This window comes from Muntiacus reevesi, chromosome 15 (assembly GCF_963930625.1).
Source record: "Muntiacus reevesi chromosome 15, mMunRee1.1, whole genome shotgun sequence".
Classification (NCBI taxonomy): domain Eukaryota; kingdom Metazoa; phylum Chordata; class Mammalia; order Artiodactyla; family Cervidae; genus Muntiacus; species Muntiacus reevesi.
This window is the reverse complement of record NC_089263.1, coordinates 31,458,239-31,479,438: the sequence shown is the minus strand read 5'-3', so window position 1 is coordinate 31,479,438 and position 21,200 is coordinate 31,458,239. Positions and strand designations below refer to the sequence as shown.

Genomic DNA, 21,200 nt, shown 5'->3' with positions numbered 1-21,200 from the left:
TGCCAGGTTCAGGCAAAACTAGCACCCCTGCCCCAATCCTGCAGCTGGAATTGGAGCTCAGAGCAGGCAGGAGGTCCCCTAAGCTCACACAGCCAGAGGCACAACCAGATGTGGGCCTCCTGCCCGCCCACTGAGGGTTTTTCAAGGTGCTGTGGTGGAACTGGGTGGGGCAGGGCAGCCTGGCCGAGTACACTTGTGGCCTGAGAAGGCGCAGACCAGCTGGCAGATGGGTGGTGGACCCTAAGAGACTCGCTCGCTCACCTGAATTGCAGGACACCGACGCCCTCAAAGCTGGAGAAGGCCTCGTGATAGAGGGACTGGAGCTGGGGACAGACAGAGCCAGATGAGGGTCTTCACAGCCCCCCACTCCACAGCGTCAGCTCACCCTCATTATCTCTGGTCTGGGCCCTGCAACAGCCTCAATGTCCACCTGGACTGCCCAGGGCCACCCAAGCCTTCCCTGCGTGGCTGCCAGAGACCCCCTGCCAACCACCCTCTACCGAGAACCGCAGGGTGCCCTCAGCTATCCAGCAAACACACGGCCTTCCCAGGCCTTTCCATCTCTGCAGTTTTATTGAAAATGGCTCTCCAATCCAATTAGCCTGTATGCCCGCAGCCACCACCCTGCAGGCGGCAGCCCCTCCTCCTAATTCTCCCCCACACCCAGCCCAGGCCTCGAGCCTTCTCCAGACAGCCCCTCTCACCCGTGACCCTGGACCTCAGCCTCTACCCACCTTTCCACCTCAGGGTCCTCACACATGTCGTTTCCTCTGTCTAGGAAACACTTGCTCATTCCATCTGGCTTAGCATTCTGTCCATCCCAGGTAAAATTCCCCTTCCTCAGAAAGGTGTTTTCTGGGCAACCCCCTGACCCCAGCTATCTAAACCAGTCTTCTGCTTATCCTGTGAGTTCCCCACACCCAGTCTCTGCAAGAGTCTCTGCCTGGCTCCCCCTTCCTGCTGGAGCCACTCACAGGAGAGGGTCAGCTTTCTACCTCTTGGGCTCCCACCGTGCACCCCACATGCTCCTCCCCACACCGACGAGAAGCCCAGGGCGGGTTTCACTCACTCCATACTTCCAGAGCCCCCGTGGGCACCCCACCCTGGGCCCGGCCGCCCCCAGGGAGCTGTGGTTCACAGGGAGAGGCAAGCTGGGAGGGGACAGTGTGGGGAAGGGAGCCGACAGAGGGAGACGCTGGCTCCGTGGGGCCAGGGTCTGAGTCGCAGGGGGAGGCCCCTCCAAGGGCCAGGGTAGTGGAGGGTGCGAGGTGGCCCAGAGTGGAGGAATAGCAGGAGCCAAAACACAGAGTGGAGACAGTGTGTGCTCAGAGGCGGGTGGGGTGGGGTGGGCTGGGGTCAGCACTTCTGAGCAGACGAAGGAAGCAGCCCGCACCTGATGTCGGATGCTGTCCTTCAGCAGCTGGTACTCCGGGGAGGCAGGGTTCCCAAGTGCTACCACCGAGGCTTCGTTGGTGATCCTGAAGGTCACAAAGTGAGTCACACGGCTGGGTCGTGGGGAGGGGGATCTCGAGTCCTGCCATGAGACAGTCTGGCGGGGACGAGACAGGGAAGACGACTGGGGGGAGGCCACACCTCCAGGGACTCTGGGGCAGCCAGCAGGAAGGCCAAGGGCACATCTGAGGGAGAGGGTGGCCACGGAGGCTGCGCTAGCAGGGACCAATGGCCTAGGCTGGACTGTCCGCTGAAGAGCAGCCATCCCTGTAACCGCTGGAAGTGGCTGGGCAGGTGGAAATCTGGAAACATTGAAGAGACGGCCTGTGCTTGTGTGGGGGAGCACAGATGCAGAAGCGTCCTGGGAGGTTCTGGCTCTGGCGGTGAAGGGGGAACCTGGGCCCACGATGGGTGACAGTGATGCCAGTGTGGGTGATGGGGATGTGAGTGGGTATGATCGTGGCAGTAATGCTGATGACAACGGTGAAGAGGGTACTGTTGAGAGCAATGGCGACACTGAAGGACTCAGGCCCAGACTGGATGCCAGACCATTTCTGGGGGAGCCTGAGGCCACTGTGAGGGCTGCAGAGGCCATGTCCAGCACTGACTGCACTGTTGCTACAGGAGGAAGTGGCTCTGTGGCAGCCAACACGTGACTGATCGATGGAAATGCAAGCGGGCCCTGGGGTGCTGAGGACACGGCCTTCTCTGGGACCCTTGGAGCCAACATCAGAAGTGGGGCGTTCCCTGGCCTGAAGTTGCTGGCCCCTGATGCAGACAGTGTCCAGACCTTGGGGTTCAAGAGGTGCCTGCTCACGGGCTGGGACTGCACTTGGGGAGAAGCCTGCAGTGGTGATGTGACAGCCCTCTCCGGAGACCCAGGGACCAAGATCTCCTCTCCATCTCCAGGAGCAGCCACATGGGACACTGGCCGGGACTTGGGGGTGCTGTAGGCTACAGGCTCAGCCACTGAGGATGGAGCTGGTCTGTGTGTGGCCCCTCCTGGGGCGCCAGAGGGTCCCAAAGGGGAAGGCTGGTTCGGGAGGAGCTGCAAGTCCAGGAGGACGCCTAGGAGACCTTGCTGGTCCGCAGGGGCCTCTGGGAAAAGGCCTCTTGCCCTCCTGCCAGGAGCCTCCCCTGACTTCTCGGCTGAGGGAAAGACCCCTGCAGGAACCGGCACCAAGCGGTTTAATGATGGGAGGAGTATCTTCTTGCTGCCACCTTGCAAAGCAGATGTGCCAGAGGTCCAGGGAGATGGGCCCAGGTCTTCATGAGCCGGAGGAAGGGGCAAGGCAGGAGCCGAGACCACCAGGGCAGCTGCAAACCAGGAGAGGCCTTTTCTTTTCTTTTCTTTTTTTTAGGAGAGGCCTTTTCTAACAGCCACTCAGTGGGCTGGGAACTGGCCCACAGTCTCAGGTGCCTGCCCTCCCTGCCACCTCCCTCCTTTAGGGGACCCAAGGAGACCCAAACCCTGGCCCTGGCTCTGCCCCGAACCACTGGTCTACCTCCAGAGAAATCTCCCCTCTCTGATCCAAGCCCACCAGAGACAGGGCAACTCTACCCTGCCACCAGAAAGGGGGACTGTGAGGGTAAGAGGGTATACCTCAAGGGTCCCACTCTTTTCTTCCACCCCGTAGCAGGACCCCGTCCCAAGGGAAGTCCTTTCTGGTGAGACCCAGGATGCTGGAGGGGGCTGGCAAGTGCTGTTCAGCCTCCAGCAAGGGAACGAGGCAATCACCTCATCACATTTCCAGAACCCAGGATGCTTGAGGGCTGAAAGGGGTGAGGGATGGGGAGGGCCCCATTTCGGAAAGCCATAATGCTACCTCTGGCTGCAAGGGTGCACTGAGCCCCTTGGGGCCAGCCCAATGCCAGGTTCCCCTGTGAGTGACACTGAGTGCCCCTGAGGAGACCCAAGCCTGGGGGACCGAGGTGGGGATCGTGGCCCCGTCTCAGGATCCTCTGAGCTGACAAAGCCAGGTTGACATGAAGATAAGGAAGGCCAGCCCTGACGTGGGAGCCATGGGAGTCCCCAAAGCAAGCCAGTGGGGTCTGGTATGGGCCCCCCAGGGACCACACCCCCACTTACCAGCCAGGAGAATCCCAGCAGATGGAAGCCACTGCCCAGCCATGCTGAGAGCTCCTGCTCAGGCTGCCAAGCCCAGAACCAGATGGGAGGAGGCAGGTGGAAGATTCCCTCCAGGTCTCCCTTCAGGAAAGAAGTGCTGCCCAGCCGTGAGCTCTGGTCAGCCGAAGCCTCCAGCTATGCCCTGAGCTGCGTCTGCCTGGCTTCTTTCCACAGCCCTGCCCTGCAGCTCAGGCGCAAGTCCCCATGTCCTCCAGCAAAGCCCTTTTCCCCTTGGGCGGCAGGCTGTGTTGAATGGGGACTGTGTGTGCCAGCGCCACCACCTAAGAGGTTATAGGCTTGAGCATCTATTGAAGAGTGAAAAGCTCTGTCCGGTCTAGGGGTGGGGTGGTCTTCATGGAGGTGGTGAGGGTCTCAGTGGTGGCAATGATCTGGGTAGGGGTGGGAGGGGTATTAGTGGTGCTGATGGTGGGGTGGGGGAGGCTGTGGCGACAGTGGCAGTCATGGCAGATTTGTGATGCCGGTGGAGGTGGTAACTGTGGTGGGAGTCCTGAGGTGTCCAGGTGGGATGGGACTTAGCGGAGGGCAGTGATGCCCGTTCCCTGCCCCAGCTCCCACCCCATCAAGCTAGGAGGGGAGCCTGGAGGAGAGCAGATCAGAGAATAGTCCCCATCATGCCCCCTACTCTGGGCCCACATGGAATCCTGGCCAGAGGTCTGGACTGGGGATGTTGGATGTGGAGGTGGATGGGCTTTAGGTCAAGGGTTCTCCCCAGGTTCCCCTGCAGACCCAGCATTCTGGGCAGACCCAGAGCCTCCTACTGGTCCTTGCTGTGGTCAGTCCTGCTTTCCTCTCACTACCTCCTTCCTCCCCTCACCCCTGAAGACACAGGAGGAGAAGGAAGAGGGTGGCCCTAAGAAGCTTTGAGTTACTGAGGGCAGGAAGGGCAGGGGTCTGGTGCCTTCGTGGGAGCCAGTTAGGCTTGGGGCTCGGACCATGCTCCACACCTCTCCCTACACCTGGCAGCCGTAGGAGGTTCTCAGCTCTTTCAAAGCCTCTCCCACAAGGCTCCTGGCTTGTGTGTGACCTCCAGGGGGGTCCAAGATCCTTCCCAGGTCACTCAGGACAGGTTGGCTGCAGAAACCCCTCAAGGGGAGGTAATCCCTAGAACCCTTCACAGCAGGAAATTAGATCAGAAACTCCTGCCCTCCTTGCCTGCCTCTAGCCACCAACCAGCAACTCCTAACTGAATACACCCCTTCCCCTTTCTAAGGGAAAAATTCCCCCATGACCCAACACCACCCTAACACATATATCATCCCAGGATCAGGCAAACGCCCCAGCCCAGCCCTTTTCCTGCCGTTCAACCACAGCTCAACTGCTTTGTAAACCCAAGCTACTGTGTCCACATACCCAGAGACAGCCATCTGCACCCAACCCCTTCTGCATGAGGAGGTTAAGGGTCCAGGCCCCCCAGGCTCTGGGGTGGATGTCCTCCTAAGCGCAGGCTTTGTTCTTTGACAACTCCTGCCTCCAGGCCTAGTTTCACGGCCCCCATTCTCCCACCTGCCCTTCCACAGGTCTAAATTCTGGCCCATGACCCCATCCCCCAGGCCAGGCACCTGACACCCACTCTGACACCCCCATTCCATCCCCCTTGCCTGTGCACCCAAGATGCCCAGGTCTTACCTGGTGATGCCAGGAAGCCTCTGTCTTGGGAGATGTCAGTGTTCCACAAAGGAGATGCTGAGTGCAGCAACCCCAACCTCCGCCTAGACGGGCAGGGCCGCCCCCTTCCCAGGCACCCTTAGGACCAGGAAGGTTTGGTTTCTGATGGCTCCAGTCCAAGAGTGAAGGCCACTCACACACCAGGCCAGGCTGGACTAGACTCTCAGCACAGAGGCTGGCTCAGCAGTGATGGTCAAAGCAGGCACTCCCAGGAACAGGAGAGGGGTGAGGGACAGAAACGCGCCTGAGGAGCACTCCACAGCACTGGGCAAGGGCTCTGGGCCCAGGCTCCAGGGGTGGGAGATGAGGACATGCTCTCTCCCCCCGTCAAGCCCCTTGCTGATCGAGAACAATCTCACAGAGAAAGCTCAGTTAAGAACTAGAGATCGGGGCTCAGGGCTATGTTTAGAATCAGGGTTTAGGATATGCACAGGGATGGGGCTCAATATGCATCAGCATCGGTGCTGGAACTTGCGCTAGAGCTGGGCTGTCTCTGCTCTTTCCCTGCATTCCAACAGGAAGGCCATCCCAACACCTGAAATAACTTATCTTCATCCTCGAAATAAACTGAGTGGGAATCAGCCCCAGATCAAGGATTTCAAAAAAAGAACTTTGAGAAGATTCACAACCTCTGGGGCAGGATCTGGAGCCAAGGGCTGGGTAATATTCCTCTTCTCATGGGCCAGCTCAGGCCCCTCCATCAGGACCTCCCCTCCTCCTCCCAGCTCCACAGCCCTGAGAGGACCACAGCCTAGCCCGGTTATATAGTCTGCCGTTCCGTGTAAGAGCTCTGCACCCTCTCCATGTCCTGCTCCCTAACACAGCTGAGTACAGAGGGGAGCCCTCTCTGTGATCACTGGGGGCAGTGGCTTCCTGGGGGTCATCCCATGACCCTAGTCCAGCACCAAAAGAGAGGGTGTGTGGAGACCTAGAGAGTCCTGGAGATCCGTACAGCAGTGAGCAAGAGGGGGAGCCCAAGAGGAGAAACAGGACGGGTCATCCCAGGACTGACCAGGCAGACATTTGCCTAGACACACCGGCAGTGTGGCCAGCGGATGCTCAGCTTTGCCTGTGTACCTTCCGGAGGCAAGGCCTCTCCGGCTTCAAAGGTGGGTGTGAAGCTGGTCCTCCCCTTCCTGGCTGTCTCTTCTGGGTTCCCAATCCCCTAGTTGAGGAGTAAGGGTGGGGTGGGGACCAGCTTGCATGACTCATGTGCCCTTTGGCAGGTGCCTGCCCATCCAGACCTTAATCCCCTGTTACTTTGCTCCTCAGAGAAGGGCTGTGATGGCCTGAGAGCTCTGGCCACTTGACCAGGACAGAACAGGAGGCTAACGGGAGGAACAGGGAAAAGGGTGGGAGAAGGCTGGGCCCCCTGCATCCTCTGCTGAATTCTCAATTCTCCATGAGCCTCTGACTCTCCTGCCTGGCTGACTTTTGTCCTGGCCCACTCCCCAGCCCAACTCCAGCCCATGCCCCTCTCCACTCCCACCCCTGCCCATGGCTGCTGAGATGGCCACGTGCTAGCTCTGGGAAAGGACAGGAGAGGCGGTTTGAGAGAACTGGCACCTTCCACTTCATTGTGCTTCCAGGGACGGTGTCCAGGCCAAGAGAACAGCCTTAGCAAAGCTCTACAGCTAACTCAGTTCATGCACAGGAGGGAGGGCAGACCCCTCCCCACCGTCCAGCCACTTTCCAGAGCCTCCACTTCCCCAGCTCCCTCTGGGACCCAGCCCAGGCTCCCCCAGGGTCTTGGTTTACAGCCCTGCCCATCACTGCATCACTCAGGTACCCAGGATGTCAACCCACCTATTCCAAGCATGTTGACAGGGTCAGAATCACTCTGTGAGCCCCTGTCAGGAGCAAGTGACAAGTAGAAATCCCAGTTGAATCAGGCCAATTGACTGCCTTCCTGCCTCTGGCCGGCCTCTCCCATGCTTGCCTCACCTGCTACCTGTCCTTCTGCCCTAGGAAATAACAGTGCCCATGTAGAAAACCTGGTCCCAGACCTGCTCTTTATCTCCAAAGGTGCATCCTCTAAGGAAGGTCAGGGGTCTGACACCTAATGCCATTTTTCCTGGGTTTTTCTACCCAGACTGGCCTCTCTCCTGCTGGAACCTCTGCCTGGATTCCCCCGCTTACCAAGTCAGGCTGTGTGTGGTGTTGAAAGTTGAATGAAAGGAAAATCATGGCTCTCATACAGAATGAAAAATGTTAAAGATTGTGTTTAATTCAGTATTAATGAGGGAACCAGGCAGACATTACGACCAGTTCAGAGGAGAATTCAAAGAAGCCTTAATTTATATGGAATAAAGAAATGTTTAAGTAGATTTATAAATAATTTGTAAAACTGACTTTTTCTTATTTGCTTGATTATAAACAATTATTTTGCATTGCTATCAGTCATAATGGTTTTAATCAAAACAGTGCATAGTTTCCACTGGAAACATCTAGTAATTTTTTTTCTTATTCAAAATTTTCTTACAGTGGCCAGACTCTGAGCTGTGCAGCAGAGGAAGTGGGGCTTAGTAAGTGTTGGAGATGTCAGGGAAGGCTTCCTGGAGGAGAGGGCCTGGACAGGACAGCAAAGGGGAGGGCACTGGCACAGACTACTAGTTGTCCCCGAATACTTCTCCTCCTATTTTTCATTACGAATACTATCCCTTCTTCTTTTTCTTCTTTTTTGGTCATATGGCATGGCATGTGGGATCTTAGCTCCCCAACCATGGATTGAACCTGCATCCCCTCATTGAAAGACAGAGTCTTAACCACTGGACTGCCAGGGAAGTTCCCAACTATCCCTTATTCTTAGCTGGGCATGCGGTGGTCCAGAATAAAGACTACATATCCCAGCCTCTCTTGTAGTAGGTGTGACCATGTGGTCTGGTTCGTGCCAATAGGATAAGAGCACCATGATTTCCGTTCAGTTCAGTTGCTCAGTCCAACTCTTTGCAACCCCATGGACTGCAGAGCACCATAAGGGATATCCCCAAAAGGAAAAGGTGTTACTCTTTGTCATTCTCCTTCTTGCTGACTGAAATGTGAAACTCAAACTCTTGAACCATGAAGTAGAGACTGTAAATGCAAAATGGTGAAGCAAACAGGAAGGTCCTAGACATCCTTGAAGTCATCTGACCAGTTGTGGATTATCTACCTCCAAACTTGTTTGGTATGAGAGGGAAATAGATATCTATGTTATTCAAGCCACTGTTATTTGGGGTTTTCTATTTTTCATTGCCCTAGCCCTGACTTTACACCTGTATTGGATAGAAACTATGCCTGGCCTCCCTTCTCTGACTTGGCAGCACCTGACTCAGCTGACATGAACAGAGCTCACTCAGTGGGAGCAGTGGGCAGTCTTTGGGGGCACACATCCCTTCCAGGCAACCCACACTTTTAGGCACTCTTAGCCCTTCATGATTTTGCTTTCTTCATACTTCTCTATGTCTCCCCAACAAGCACCCTCCACTTGGGCTAAATGGGAACACTCATTCTTTCCAGGTACATTTCCAACTCCATGCTTTTGCTCCTGACTCAAGGGGTAGGTACTATGAATTGCCCATTGAAGTGAAGTGAAAGTTGCTCAGTCGTGTCCGACTCTTTGAGATCCCATGGACTTTACAGTCCAGAATATTGGAGTGGGTAGCCTTAGCTCCCCAACCCCACTCTCTAGGCCAGAATATTGGAGTGGATAGCCTTCCTTTTCTCCAGGTGATCTTCAAAACCCACGGATTGAACCCAGGTCTCCCGCATTGCAGGCGGATTCTTTACTGGCTGAACCACAAGGGGATCCCATTAACCAAAGAAAAAATTGGAAAACCAGCACAATGTCTACCTTTAATAAAAATGCTGGCTGCAGAGAAATAGAAATCTGCATGAAGGCATCAGAGAGTCAACACAACAGTGAAGAATTCCTAGACCAAGATACAAGGAGACAAAAAAGGTTCAGCATTCGGAGCTGCATTTCCCATGGGGGTGTTTGTCTATCCTAAAAAGGTAGCTGAGAAGATGATCAGTACTTTGAAGAGCTTCTAGGTTACCATAGAGACAAAAGTTGAAGTCCAGGACCTGCCAACGTTTGGGGTAAGGTTTGTATATGTTCTTATAAACCCATAGACCATTGGTTTGGAACACTGGACGGCTATACCCTGGGAGTAAGGGTGATCTGGAAGTAAGCCAAATCTCACATAAACTGCAGCTCAGTTTTCAGTCTCAATTCATAAAATTGGATTAAAATGATCTTGAATTGCTCATGAATTCAGGCACTGGGATAGGAAAACGGAATTGTCTCTGGTGGAAGATAACATTATCTTAATCCTCAAAACATTTTACAAGCTAATGTTTTCAAAATGTTTGGCACACAGCTAAGGCAACTAGGCCCAGAAGGAGACAAGAAAACATGACCAAGAATTAATGAAAGCAGCAGACAATAGAAACCCCCTCAGAGGATGATTGCAAAACTCTTAACTTCAAGCCTGATTGGGGCAAGGACTATTCATGAAAACTAGAGGCTCTTGAATTCTCAAACTAATTTGAAGAAGCCAAGCAAACCTCTGAGGAGGGTTTAAAATATAAGGTAAACATTCACATAACACAAACATTCCTCAGCTCAAAGAAGGTTTACAGATCATGGAGGCTTGGTTGGCAGAGAAGAAATGCATGAACCCTTTCAATACCCTCAATCTGTCCTGGAAACTGGAGGGTGATCCCAGGACAAGGACACAGCTCACTGATCCTACCTACCAGGAACTAACAGAACAACTATGAAACAAGCCATTCAACCTGGACACAAAACTCCAAAATCCCTGATCATGACTACCCTACTCTCAGCGTCCTCCTCAGAGTCCATGTGGGCAGTATGCCTGAGGAGGAGGAAGTTGCGACATCTGCACCACCACCTCCTTCCCAAAAGCAGACCAAGACAGAGCCCAAGGAAGAAGACTTCTCCAGAGAGGCAGCAGGCACTGAAAGACAAAGAACCAGGGGCTGATAAGGAGAAAGGTTTTGACACAGCCTTGAAGCTCCATGACAGAGCCACAGGCCTGGACTCCACCAACATGATTTATGTGACCAATCAAGCAGCCGTGTTCTTTGCAAAGGGTGACTCCGGTGAATGCCGGGAGCTTTGTGAGAAGACCACTAAAGTGGGCCAGAAGGACTATCAACAGATGGCCAGAGCTTATGCTCGAATTGGCAACTCTTATTTCAAAGAAGAAAAGTACCAGGACGCCATCCATTTTCACAACAAGTCTCCAGCAGAGCACTGAATCCTAGGTGTGCTCCAAAAATGCCAGCGGAGCACTGAACTGAACTCCCTCTGCTATCCAGCAGCTTCCGGCTCGCTAGTTTACATATCGTAGGGCATATATGTCAATACGACTCAGCTTGGGGCTCTGTGAAGATCTAGACAGGTGGAATGGGGAGTGGGGTGGGAGGGAGGCTCTGGAGGGAGGGGATATATGTAAACACACGGCTCATTCACAATGTTGTACAGCAGAAACTAACACACATTGTAAAGCAATTACACTCCAATTAAAACAAGAGTGCCAACAGAAAGAGAAAATCCTGCAGGAGCAAGAGCCTCCATAAGCTCTGAGTTGGCTTCAGAGGAGAAGAACAAAGGCAGTGAATATTTTCAGGACAGGGACTCTCCCCAGCCCAGGAACCATTTAGACAGAATCCATCAAACAGAACCCAAACGATGCCAAATTGTACAGTGATTGTACAGTGTACAAATTGTACAGTGATCCAGCCTACTAGCAAACTCCTGTGGTTGTAGGTGGCAGTCAAGAACTGTGAAGACTGTCTTCAGCCAGAACCAACCTTCATCAAGGGTTTTCCATGGAAAGTGGTTGCCGTTAAAGTGACGAAAGACTACCCACAGGTCACAAATGTCCAACCAGAAGGCACCAAACCTGGACTTCAATTGTAAAGGAGGTGATAGATGGTTACCAACGCTACATGATGGTCCAGGACAACCGACACGACAGCGTGAAGGTGTGAAGTGAGGGGCCATGGCCACCTTAAGGTGCAGCAGATAACAGGGGACCCTGCGTCATCCTGGAACAGACGCAGAAGTGCCTCGAGGAATGTAAGGCGGTGCAGCCACAATTCACAGTGGGAAACACTATGGAGGTGCCTCAAAAATGCAAAACAAAACAAGAGTTGCCATATGATCCAGCGATCCCACTCCTGGGCATGTACCCTGACAAAACTATAATTAGAAAAGACACATGCATAGGAATTCCCTGGTGGTCCAGTGCTGAGGACTCCATGCTTCCACTGCCGGGGGCACGGGTTTGATCTCTAGTCAGGGAACTACAACCTCACATGCCACACAGCATGTCCAAAAAAAAGGATAGACATACCCCTATGTTCATAAGCAGAACTGTTCACAATAGCCAAGACATGGAGACAAACTAAATGTCCATCAACAGATGAGTGGATAAAGATGTGGTATATGTGTGTGTGTGTGTGTATATGTATATATTACATATATATAATGAAATTTTAATCAGTCATCAAAAAATACCATTTACAGCAACATGGATGGACCTACAGATGATCATACTAAGCAAAGGAAGTCAGAAAGAGAAAGACAAATACATATGATATCACTTATATGCTCCTTGGAAGAAAAGTTATGACAAACCTAGACAGCATATTTAAAAGCAGAGATATTACTTTGCCAACAAAGGTCCATATAGTCAAAGTGATGGTTTTTCCAGTAGTCATGTATGGATGTAAGAGTTGAACCATAAATAGGCTGAGTGCTGAAGAATTGATGCTTTTGAACTGCGGTGCTAGAGAAGACTGTTGAGAGTCCCTTGGACTATAAGGAGATCAAACCAGTCAATCCTAAAGGAAATGAACTCTGAATATTCATTAAAGGGACTGATGTGGAAGCTGAGGCTCCAATACTTTGGACATCTGATGTGAAAAGACAACTCATTGGAAAAAAACGCTGATGCTGGGAAAGATTGAAGGCAGGAGGAGAAGGGGATGACAGAGGATGAGATGGTTGGATGGCATCACTGACTCAATGGACATGAGTTTGAGCAAGCTCTGGGAGATGAGGAAGGACAGGGAAGTCTGGTATGCTGCAGTCCATGGGTTTGCAAAGAGTTGGACATGACTAAGCAATTGAGCAAAAACAATATGTGGAATCTAATATACGATATAAATCAACATATCTGTGAAACAAAAACAGACTCACAGATACAGAGAACAGATTTTTGGTTGCCAAGAGGAAGGTAGGTGAGGAAAGGATTGGCAGTTTGGGTTAGCAGAGGCAAATTCTAATATATAAGATGGATTAAAAACAAGGTCCTACTGTATCATGCAGGGAACTATATTCAATATCCTGTGACAAACCATAATGGAAAAGCATATGAAAAGAATATACACACACACACATATGTGAGATAGATCTAAGACCTGGGACCCTTTGCTGAAGTGCTACAATGCTTGCATCTGAACAAACATCTCCTAGAGCAACAAGATACAAGGAAACTATAAGGGACTAAAAATAACTTATTTTTAGCAAGTTTGCATGCCTTGTTGGGGAAAATTCTGGACAAGACACAAAAAGACCAACTGCCAATTCTGAAGAGCTGGGGGAAAACATAGCAGGAGGCAGGCCAGAGCAAAAGCAGGGTACTGTGCATGCCCCCTGCACACACCACCACCACCTAAAGGGTGGGTAAACCACCTAAGCCACCCTTGCCCTACCCTCACTTCATATAAGGAACCAGCTTACCCACTCCCCAGCGAGTGAGAAAGCAAGGGAATCTGTTACTTGTTATTGCTCCTCCCTGCTACAGCAGGGGCCCCAGTAAAGCCTTGCCTGAATTTTTTGTCTGGCCTCTGATCAATTTCTGTTGATTAAGGAGACCAAGAACTCTGGTTGGTAACATATGTATAACTGAGTCACTTTATTGTACATAAGAAGTTAACACAGCATTTTAAATCAACTATGCTTCAATCAACCCTGAATATTCATTGGAAGTACTGATGCTGAAGCTGAAGCTCGAATACTTTGGCCAGCTGATGTGAAGAGTTGACTCATTAGAAAAGACCCTGATGCTGGGAAAGATTGAAGGCAGGAGGAGAAGGGGACGACAGAGGATGAGATGGTTGGATGACATCACTGACTCAGTGGACATGAGTTTGAGCAGGCTCTGGGACATGGTGTAGGACAGGGAAGTCTGGTGTGCTGCAGTCCATGGGGTCACAAAGAGCTGGACATGACTGAGTGACTGAACAACAGTGCTTCAACAACATTAAAGAAGTACATTTAGGCAGCGCTAGTGGTAAAGAACCCGCCTGCCAATGCAGGAGGCACTAAGGGGAACATTCAAGAATATTGTCATGGCACAGAAGATTCAGAAACTGATGGATATGGATCTGATTGAAGCTTAGGGATGATGTACTCAGGATCCACCATCCTTTCACCCTCATGTGGAAAAAGGAGTCGGGGTTGCAGTAACCCACATGAAGCAGAAGGGAGAGAGGGCAGGTGGGGAGTGCCAACTTACCTTTAAATATTTATACAGATCTATGTGGAAGACACAGAGATGTGTACTCGTGTTATTCATGGAGCTACTGCCTCTGGGCCCTCCCAGCACATGCTTGGTCTCTTCGGCTGCCCTGGAGTTCCGTGTCTCTTTCCCCTGACTCCCAGTCACTGTCTCAACTGCTCCTTCACAGTTGGTTATTTTTCACTCGTGCCAGTGGGCATGTATAGGGAGGGGAGGATATTTCCCAACCTCAGACACTGAGGTAGGAAACAGATGCGCCCCCAGGCTGGACAGCTGGTATTTGTCAAGTGGAGTAAAATTGAAGTTTTGTTCTCACCCAGACAGTCCAAGGACAAAGCTAGTGGCAGAAGCTGAACTTTGTTGAAGAGATAAGATGACCACTCCTGAGGTCAAGGAAAACTTCCCTGTCTGCATATGCGCAGGGAGACTCCTTGGGTGTCAAAAATGGAGGGGACACCACCCCGTAATAAGTGTACCCCCATAATAATAATACCCCACAGCCTTCTGCGGTGGAATCATATTAGCAAAATGTTGGGCATGCATGTTGGGGAGAGTCCTAGAACAGGTCGGGGGTAGGAAAAGAAAAAGAATGGCCAAAGGTAAACAAAACCCCTGAAGAACTGCCCTATATAAGGGATTTAAATCACCCCTTTACTGCACTCTTTCGCATTAGGAAGGACACCCATGCCCTTCCTCTCTAGGTGTGTACTTCTGCCCAGCTTCTGTCTTAAATAAACAAACTTTCTCTGTGTGCTCTTCCACTTGTGCTCTGCCTCTAGTAATAAACTTTTTGTATCTATTACAGTTTTTGCCTCCTTGAAATATTTTTGCTTTCAGTGGGGGTAAGAGCCAGGGCAACTTTGCTTCCAGCTTCTAGCCTCTGGTGTCTAGTGACTAGAAGTCCTGATTTTCATCCAGGCTACTCAGGTCCAATTCCTGGGCAGGGAACTAAAATCTCTCTTCAGGACTGCTCATTGCTGTCTCTCTGAAATAAGAACCAACTGTCTTCATATTGTTAATTCTCTGTTCTCTTCCAATAAAATAAGTCAGTCAGGATTGGTAATTTAAGAGAGAGAAGAAAAAATAAACACCCCCAGAGAGACCAGATATTGGAATTATCAGACACAAACTAAAAAATAACCATGCTTACTATGTTCAAGACTGAGAAAAACTTTAAAACTACCAAACTATTAAAAAAAAAAAAAAAAAAAGAAGGCACAGCAGGTTAGAAAAAACTCTAAGTAGAAAAGTACACTAATTAATGGTTTTCACAGTCAATTAGACAAAACTGAAGAGAGAATTAGTGAGTTTATAGATAGGTCAGAAGAAAATATTCTGAATTAAACATGCAGACTAAAGAATAAAACATGTGGAAGACAGAATAGGAGATATGGAGGCTACACTAAGTAAATCAAATATGCCTTCAATTAGAGTCAAAGGGGGGCAAGAGATCATGAGGTTGAAGCAGTATTTTAAAAATTGACAGGATTTTTTTTTAAATAATGAAGCTTTATAAATTCCAAGCAAGATAAATAAAATTAATTATACTCCTAGCTACATTATGGTAAAATATCAGAAAACCAAAGACAATTCTTTTAATCTTAACAGAATTTGAGGGGAAAAGTCAACTCGCCTTCAAAGGAGTAAGAATTAAGTTGAAAGCTGACTTCTCAACAGAAACAGCTGGAAACAGAAGACCATCAATGGCCTTCAATGAGCTAAAAGAAAATGGCTGCAGTGTCAAGTTCAAGACATAGCAAAAACGTATGTCAGAAAAGGAGACAAGGAAAGAAGATATTGAAGCAGCCTGAGCACAGGTCGGAAAAGGATTTGCAGACACAAAGTATTTCCGAAGGGAGCGAGTTTATTAAGAGCAAGGAGCAGAGATAACAAAGGAGCTACTAGCACATCATGCCAACCTCCTGACAGACCCGGGAAAGCCAACCGTTTTTGTGGGTTGGTAGCCAATTTTTACAGCCCCAAGGCAAAGAGAATTCCTGATGGGAGATTGGCATTAGGTAATTAGTTAGGGTGCTATAGGGTGAGCACTGGGGTGGGCATTTTTGCCTAATATGGGTTAGGAAGCCTGCTGATGATGATTGGGGGGCTTTTGGCAATGGTTACAAAGGGGCTCAGTCAGCTTCAGAGGTGACCTCGGTTCTGAGCTCCGCTTCTGCAGCCTTGGTGCAGAACTCAACAGAAGATACTTGTAGACATATAAAAACTGAATTTGTCACTAGCAGGCATAAGAGGTACTTTCAGGCAGAGGTCAGATATGCAATAGGGAATAAAGATTAGATAGGCAGATGTAGAGAAAGATTTGTTTACAAATTAACGCACATGTGCATCTAAGTGAATATTTTTACCCTGCTTTAATGAAAATTTTCTACCTACATAGAAGAAAATAATACAATAATCCCATTACACATCTTTAATAATTATCAACATGGGATCCTCCAAAAGCTTATCTACAGATTTCTCTTCAGAAGATTTGGAACCAAAGAAGACAGTGGGCTGTTATACTCAAAGAAAAAGGCAAACTGTCAATGAAAAGTCCTATGTCCACAAAAATGGTACTCAAAAAGGGAGGGAGAGGAAGTCCCCTGGTAGCCTAATGGTTAGGATCCCAGGCTTTCACTAGGATGGTCTGGGTTCAATCCCTGGTTAGGGAATTGAAATCCTGTAAGTGCACAGTACAGCAAAAACAAGAAAGGAAAAAAAAATGGAGGGGGAGGCAAGAAATCAAGACATTCCCAGATAAACAAAAGCAGAGGGAGTTTGTAACCACTAGACCTGACCTGATCAAGAAATGCTCAAGAGAGTCCTGCAAGGTGAAATGAAAGGAAACTAGACAGTAACTCAAAGCCATGCAAATAAAGATCACAATGTAAGTAAATACATGGTGGTGGTGGTTTAGTCGCTAAGTTGTGTCTGACTCTTTCCACCCCATGGACTGTACCCTGCCGGGCTCCTCTGTCCATAAGATTTCCCAGGCAAGAATACTGGAGTGGGTTGTCATTGCCTTCTCCAGGGAATCTTCCTGACCCAGAGATCGAACCCAGGTCTCCTGCATTGCAGGTGGATTCTTTACTATCTGAGACACCTGGGAAGCCCATAAGTAAATATATAGGCAATTATAAACCTAGTATTATTGTAACAGTGGTTTGCAGCTATACTTTTTGTTTTCTACATGATTTAAGAGACTAATACATTTAAGAGAATTATTAGCTTTTTGCTTAGGGGCTGAGCGCCAAAGGATTGATTCTTTTGAACTGTGATGCTGGAGAAGGCTTTTGGGAGTCCCTTGGACTTCAAGGAGATCAAACGAGTCAATCCTAAAGGCAATCAATCCTGAATATTCATTGGAAAGACTGATGCTGAGGCTCCAATACTTTGGCCACCTGATGTGAAGAGTTGACTCATTAAAGAAGACCCTGATGCTGGGAAAGATTGAAGGCAGGAAGAGAAGGATGACAGAGGACAAGATGGTTGGAGGGCATCACTGACTCAATGGACATGAGTTTGAGCAAACTCCAGGAGATAGTGAAGGACAGGGAAGCCTGGCATGCTACAGTCCATGGGGTCACAAAGAGTCAGACACGACAGAATGACTCAACAACAACAACAATACTATGTACACAGATTCATCTTGTGACAAAAACTAAAAGAGTTAGGACAGAATTGTAAAATAACAGAGATTCTGCATGTTATTTAGGTTCAGTTCAATTCAGTCACTCAGTTGTGTCCGACCCTTTGTGACCCCATGAACTGCAGCATGCCAGGCCTCCCTGTCCATCACCAACTCCCAGAGCTTACCTAAACTCATGTCCATTGAGTTGGTGATGCCATCCAACCATCTCATCCTCTGTCGTCCCCTTCTCCTCCCGCCTTCAAATCTTTCCCAGCATCAGGGTCTTTACAAATGAGTCAGCTCTTCAAATCAGGTGGCCAGAGTATTGGAGTTTCAGCTTCAACATCAGTCCTTCCAATGAACACCCAGGACTGAGCTCCTTTAGGATGGATTGGTTGGATCTCCTTGCAGTCCAAGGGACTCTCAAGAGTCTTCTCCAATACCACAGTTCAAAAGCATCAATTTTTCAACACTCAGCTTTCTTTATAGTCCAACTCTCACATCCATACGTGACTACTGGAAAAACCACACCTTTGACTAGACGGACCTTTGTTGGCAAAGTAATGTCTCTTTTTTGTTTGTTTGTTTGTTTTTTCTCTCTCTGCTTTTTAATATGCTATCTAGGTTGGTCATAACTTTCCTTCCAAGGAGTAAGCGTCCTTTAATTTTATGGCTGCAATCACCATCTGCAGTGATTCTGGAGCCCCCAAAAATAAAGTCTGCCACTGTCTCCCCATCTATTTGCCATGAAGTGATGGGACTGGATGCCATGATCTTAGTTTTCTGAAAGTTGAGTTTTGAGCCAACTTTTTCACTCTCCTCAAGAGGCTTTTTAGTTCTTTACTTTCTGCCATAAGGGTGGTGTCATCTGCATATCTGAGGTCATTGGTATTTCTCCCAACAATCTTTTCTTGATTCCAGATTATTGAGGTTAAACTTGTATAAATTTAAGTTAAAGTGTTATAACTTTAAGATGTTAAATATAATCCCCACAGTAGTTAAAAGAAAATAGTTAAAGAGTATACACAAATGAAAATGAGAAAGGAATTTAAACATTTCACTACAGAAAAAGTTGACTGAAAAACAAAAGACAGGAATGCAGGAAATGAGAGACAAAGAAACATATAGAAAACAAATAATACAATGACAGAAGTAAGTCCCTCCTTATCAGTAATTACTTCAAATGTAAGTAGATTAAGTCCTCCAGTCAAAAGACAGGATGGAAGAAGGGAAAAAATACATGGCCCAACTATATACTGTCTATAAGAGAATCACTTGAGTATCAAAGACACAAACACGTTGAAAGTGAAAGGATGGAAAAAGATATTTCCTGTGAATAGTAAACAAAAGAGAGCAAGACTGGTTATACTAATATCAGACAAAATAGACTTTAAATCAAGCAGTTTACAAGAGACAAAGAACAACATTATATATTAATAAAATGTTCAATACATAAAAATACATAACAATTTTAAAATTTATGCACCTAATGACAGGTCAAATACGCGAAGCAAAACTGTCAGAACTAAAGGGCAAAATAGACAGTTCTACAATAACAGTTGGAGACTTCAATACCTCTCTCTCAGTAATAGAACAACCAGACAGAGGTTAAGTAAAGAAATCAAGCGTTTAAACAACACAATAAACCAACCCAGTGTTCAACCTGTTATAGCTGAACACCCCACCCAACAACCGCATACACTTTCTTTTCAAGTGCCTATGAGATATTTTCCAGGATAGATCACATGCTAGGCCAAAAATTAAGTCTCATTAGACTCTAAAAGATATCACACAGTGTATCTTCTCTGATCAAAAATGGGATGAAGTTAGATATCAAAAATATAAAGAAAATTGGAAAATTCACAAAATTGTAGAAATTAAACAACACACTTTTAAGCAAGCAACAGATCAAAGAAGAAATCAGGTTTTCCACTCCATTCTAATTTTTTAGAAAATACTCAGAGTCAAATGAATATGAAAACACAATAACCCACACTTATCATGATAGATTTCTAATTTTAAAAATAGATATGCAACAAGCAACAAAGGTTTACTGTATAGCACAGGGAAAAACAGTCAAGATTTTGTAATAACCTATAATGGAAAACAATTTGAAAAATAATATATGTGTGTATATATATAACTGAATCACTATGCTATGTACCTGAAACTTTACAAGTCAACTATACATCAATAAAATATACATATTAAGAAAAAAAACAATAACCAACACTGTGAGACTCAGCAAAAATGGATACAAAGGCGGGAATTTATAGCTATAATTGCTTATATTAGAAAACAAAGAGGGAAACTTCTCTGGATGTTCAGTAGTTAAGACTCCAAGCTTCCAGGATAGGGGCCGAGTGTTTGATCTCTGGTCAGGGAATTATAATCCCACATGCAGCATGGCCAAAAAAGAGACCAAACAAACCAAACAAAACAATAATGATCTCAAATCAATAACCTAAATTTACAATGTAAGAAACTAGAAAAACAAACTAAAGAGAAGAAAGGAACAGAAGGAAAAGAAAAATAAAGGTGAAGTGGAAATAGCTAATACAGATTAGAAAAGCAATACAGAAAATTCAGTGAAACCAAAAAAATTGATTCCTCAAAATAATCAACAAAATTGACAAAAATTTAGCTAGCAGACTAAGAAAAAAAAAAGACTCAGATTACTAAAATTGGAAATGAAAGTGGTGACATTACTAACTCTACAGAAATAAGAAGGGTTATAAAGGTACTATGGACAATTGTATGCCAATAAATTGGATAACCTAGATGAAATGGAAAATCTCCTAAAACACAAAATCTACCAAGATTAAATCATTAAGAAACTTAAAAATCTGAACAGGCCTACAAGTAGTAAGAGGATTGAATAAGGAATCAAAAGTCTATTAACAAAGAAAAGCCCTGGACCTGATGGACTCACTGGTGAGAGTTCTCAAATGTATAAAGAACTAATACCAATCTTCCTCAAATTAAAAAAAAAAAAATTTGAACAGGAGGGATAGTTCCTAACTTATTCTGAGGCCAGCATTACCCTGATAAAAAAAAAGACACTATAAGAAAACCACAGACCCAGAAGTGGAATTGCTTATGAACATTGATGCAAAAATTCACAACAAAATAGAATTCAGCAGCATATTGAAAGAATTATACACCAAGACCTCATAGGGTTTATTCATGGAAGTCAACGATGATTCAACATATGAAAAATCAATCATTAAGCCACATCAACAGAATGAAGGGAGAAAAACCACACAATCATTTTCATTGATGCAAAAAAAAAAAAAGCATTTGACAAAGTTCAAACATGCTTTCATAATAAAAACACTCAACAAAATGGGAATAGAAAGGCAAGGATGACTACTTTCACTACTTCTATTCAACATAGTACTAGAAGTTCTAGGCAAAGCAGTTTAGCAAGAAAAAGAAATAAAAGGACTTCCCTGGCAGTCCAGTGGTTAAGACTCTGAGCTTCCACCACAGGGGGTACAGATTCAACCCCTGCCCAGAGAACTAAGATCGCCCATCCCAGGCAGCACAGCCAAGACATTTTTTTTTTTTTTTTAATGCAAAAGAAAGAAAAAAAGAAAAGGCATCCAAGTTGGAAAGAAAGCAGTATCATTATCTCTATTTCTAGATAAGCTTATAAGTTTAAAATCATAAAGATTCCACAAAAAATCTGGTAGAACTAATAAATGAATTCAGCAAAGTAGAGGGATACTAAGTCAATGAACAAAATCAGTGGCATTTCTATATG

General features: G+C 47.3%; 1 pseudogene; it reads left to right on the top strand.

Annotated features, from left to right (window-relative positions):
• Nucleotides 1-1,859: 1,859 nt before the first annotated feature.
• Nucleotides 1,860-11,266, top strand: LOC136146951 (stress-induced-phosphoprotein 1-like; annotated as a pseudogene).
• Nucleotides 11,267-21,200: the final 9,934 nt, after the last annotated feature.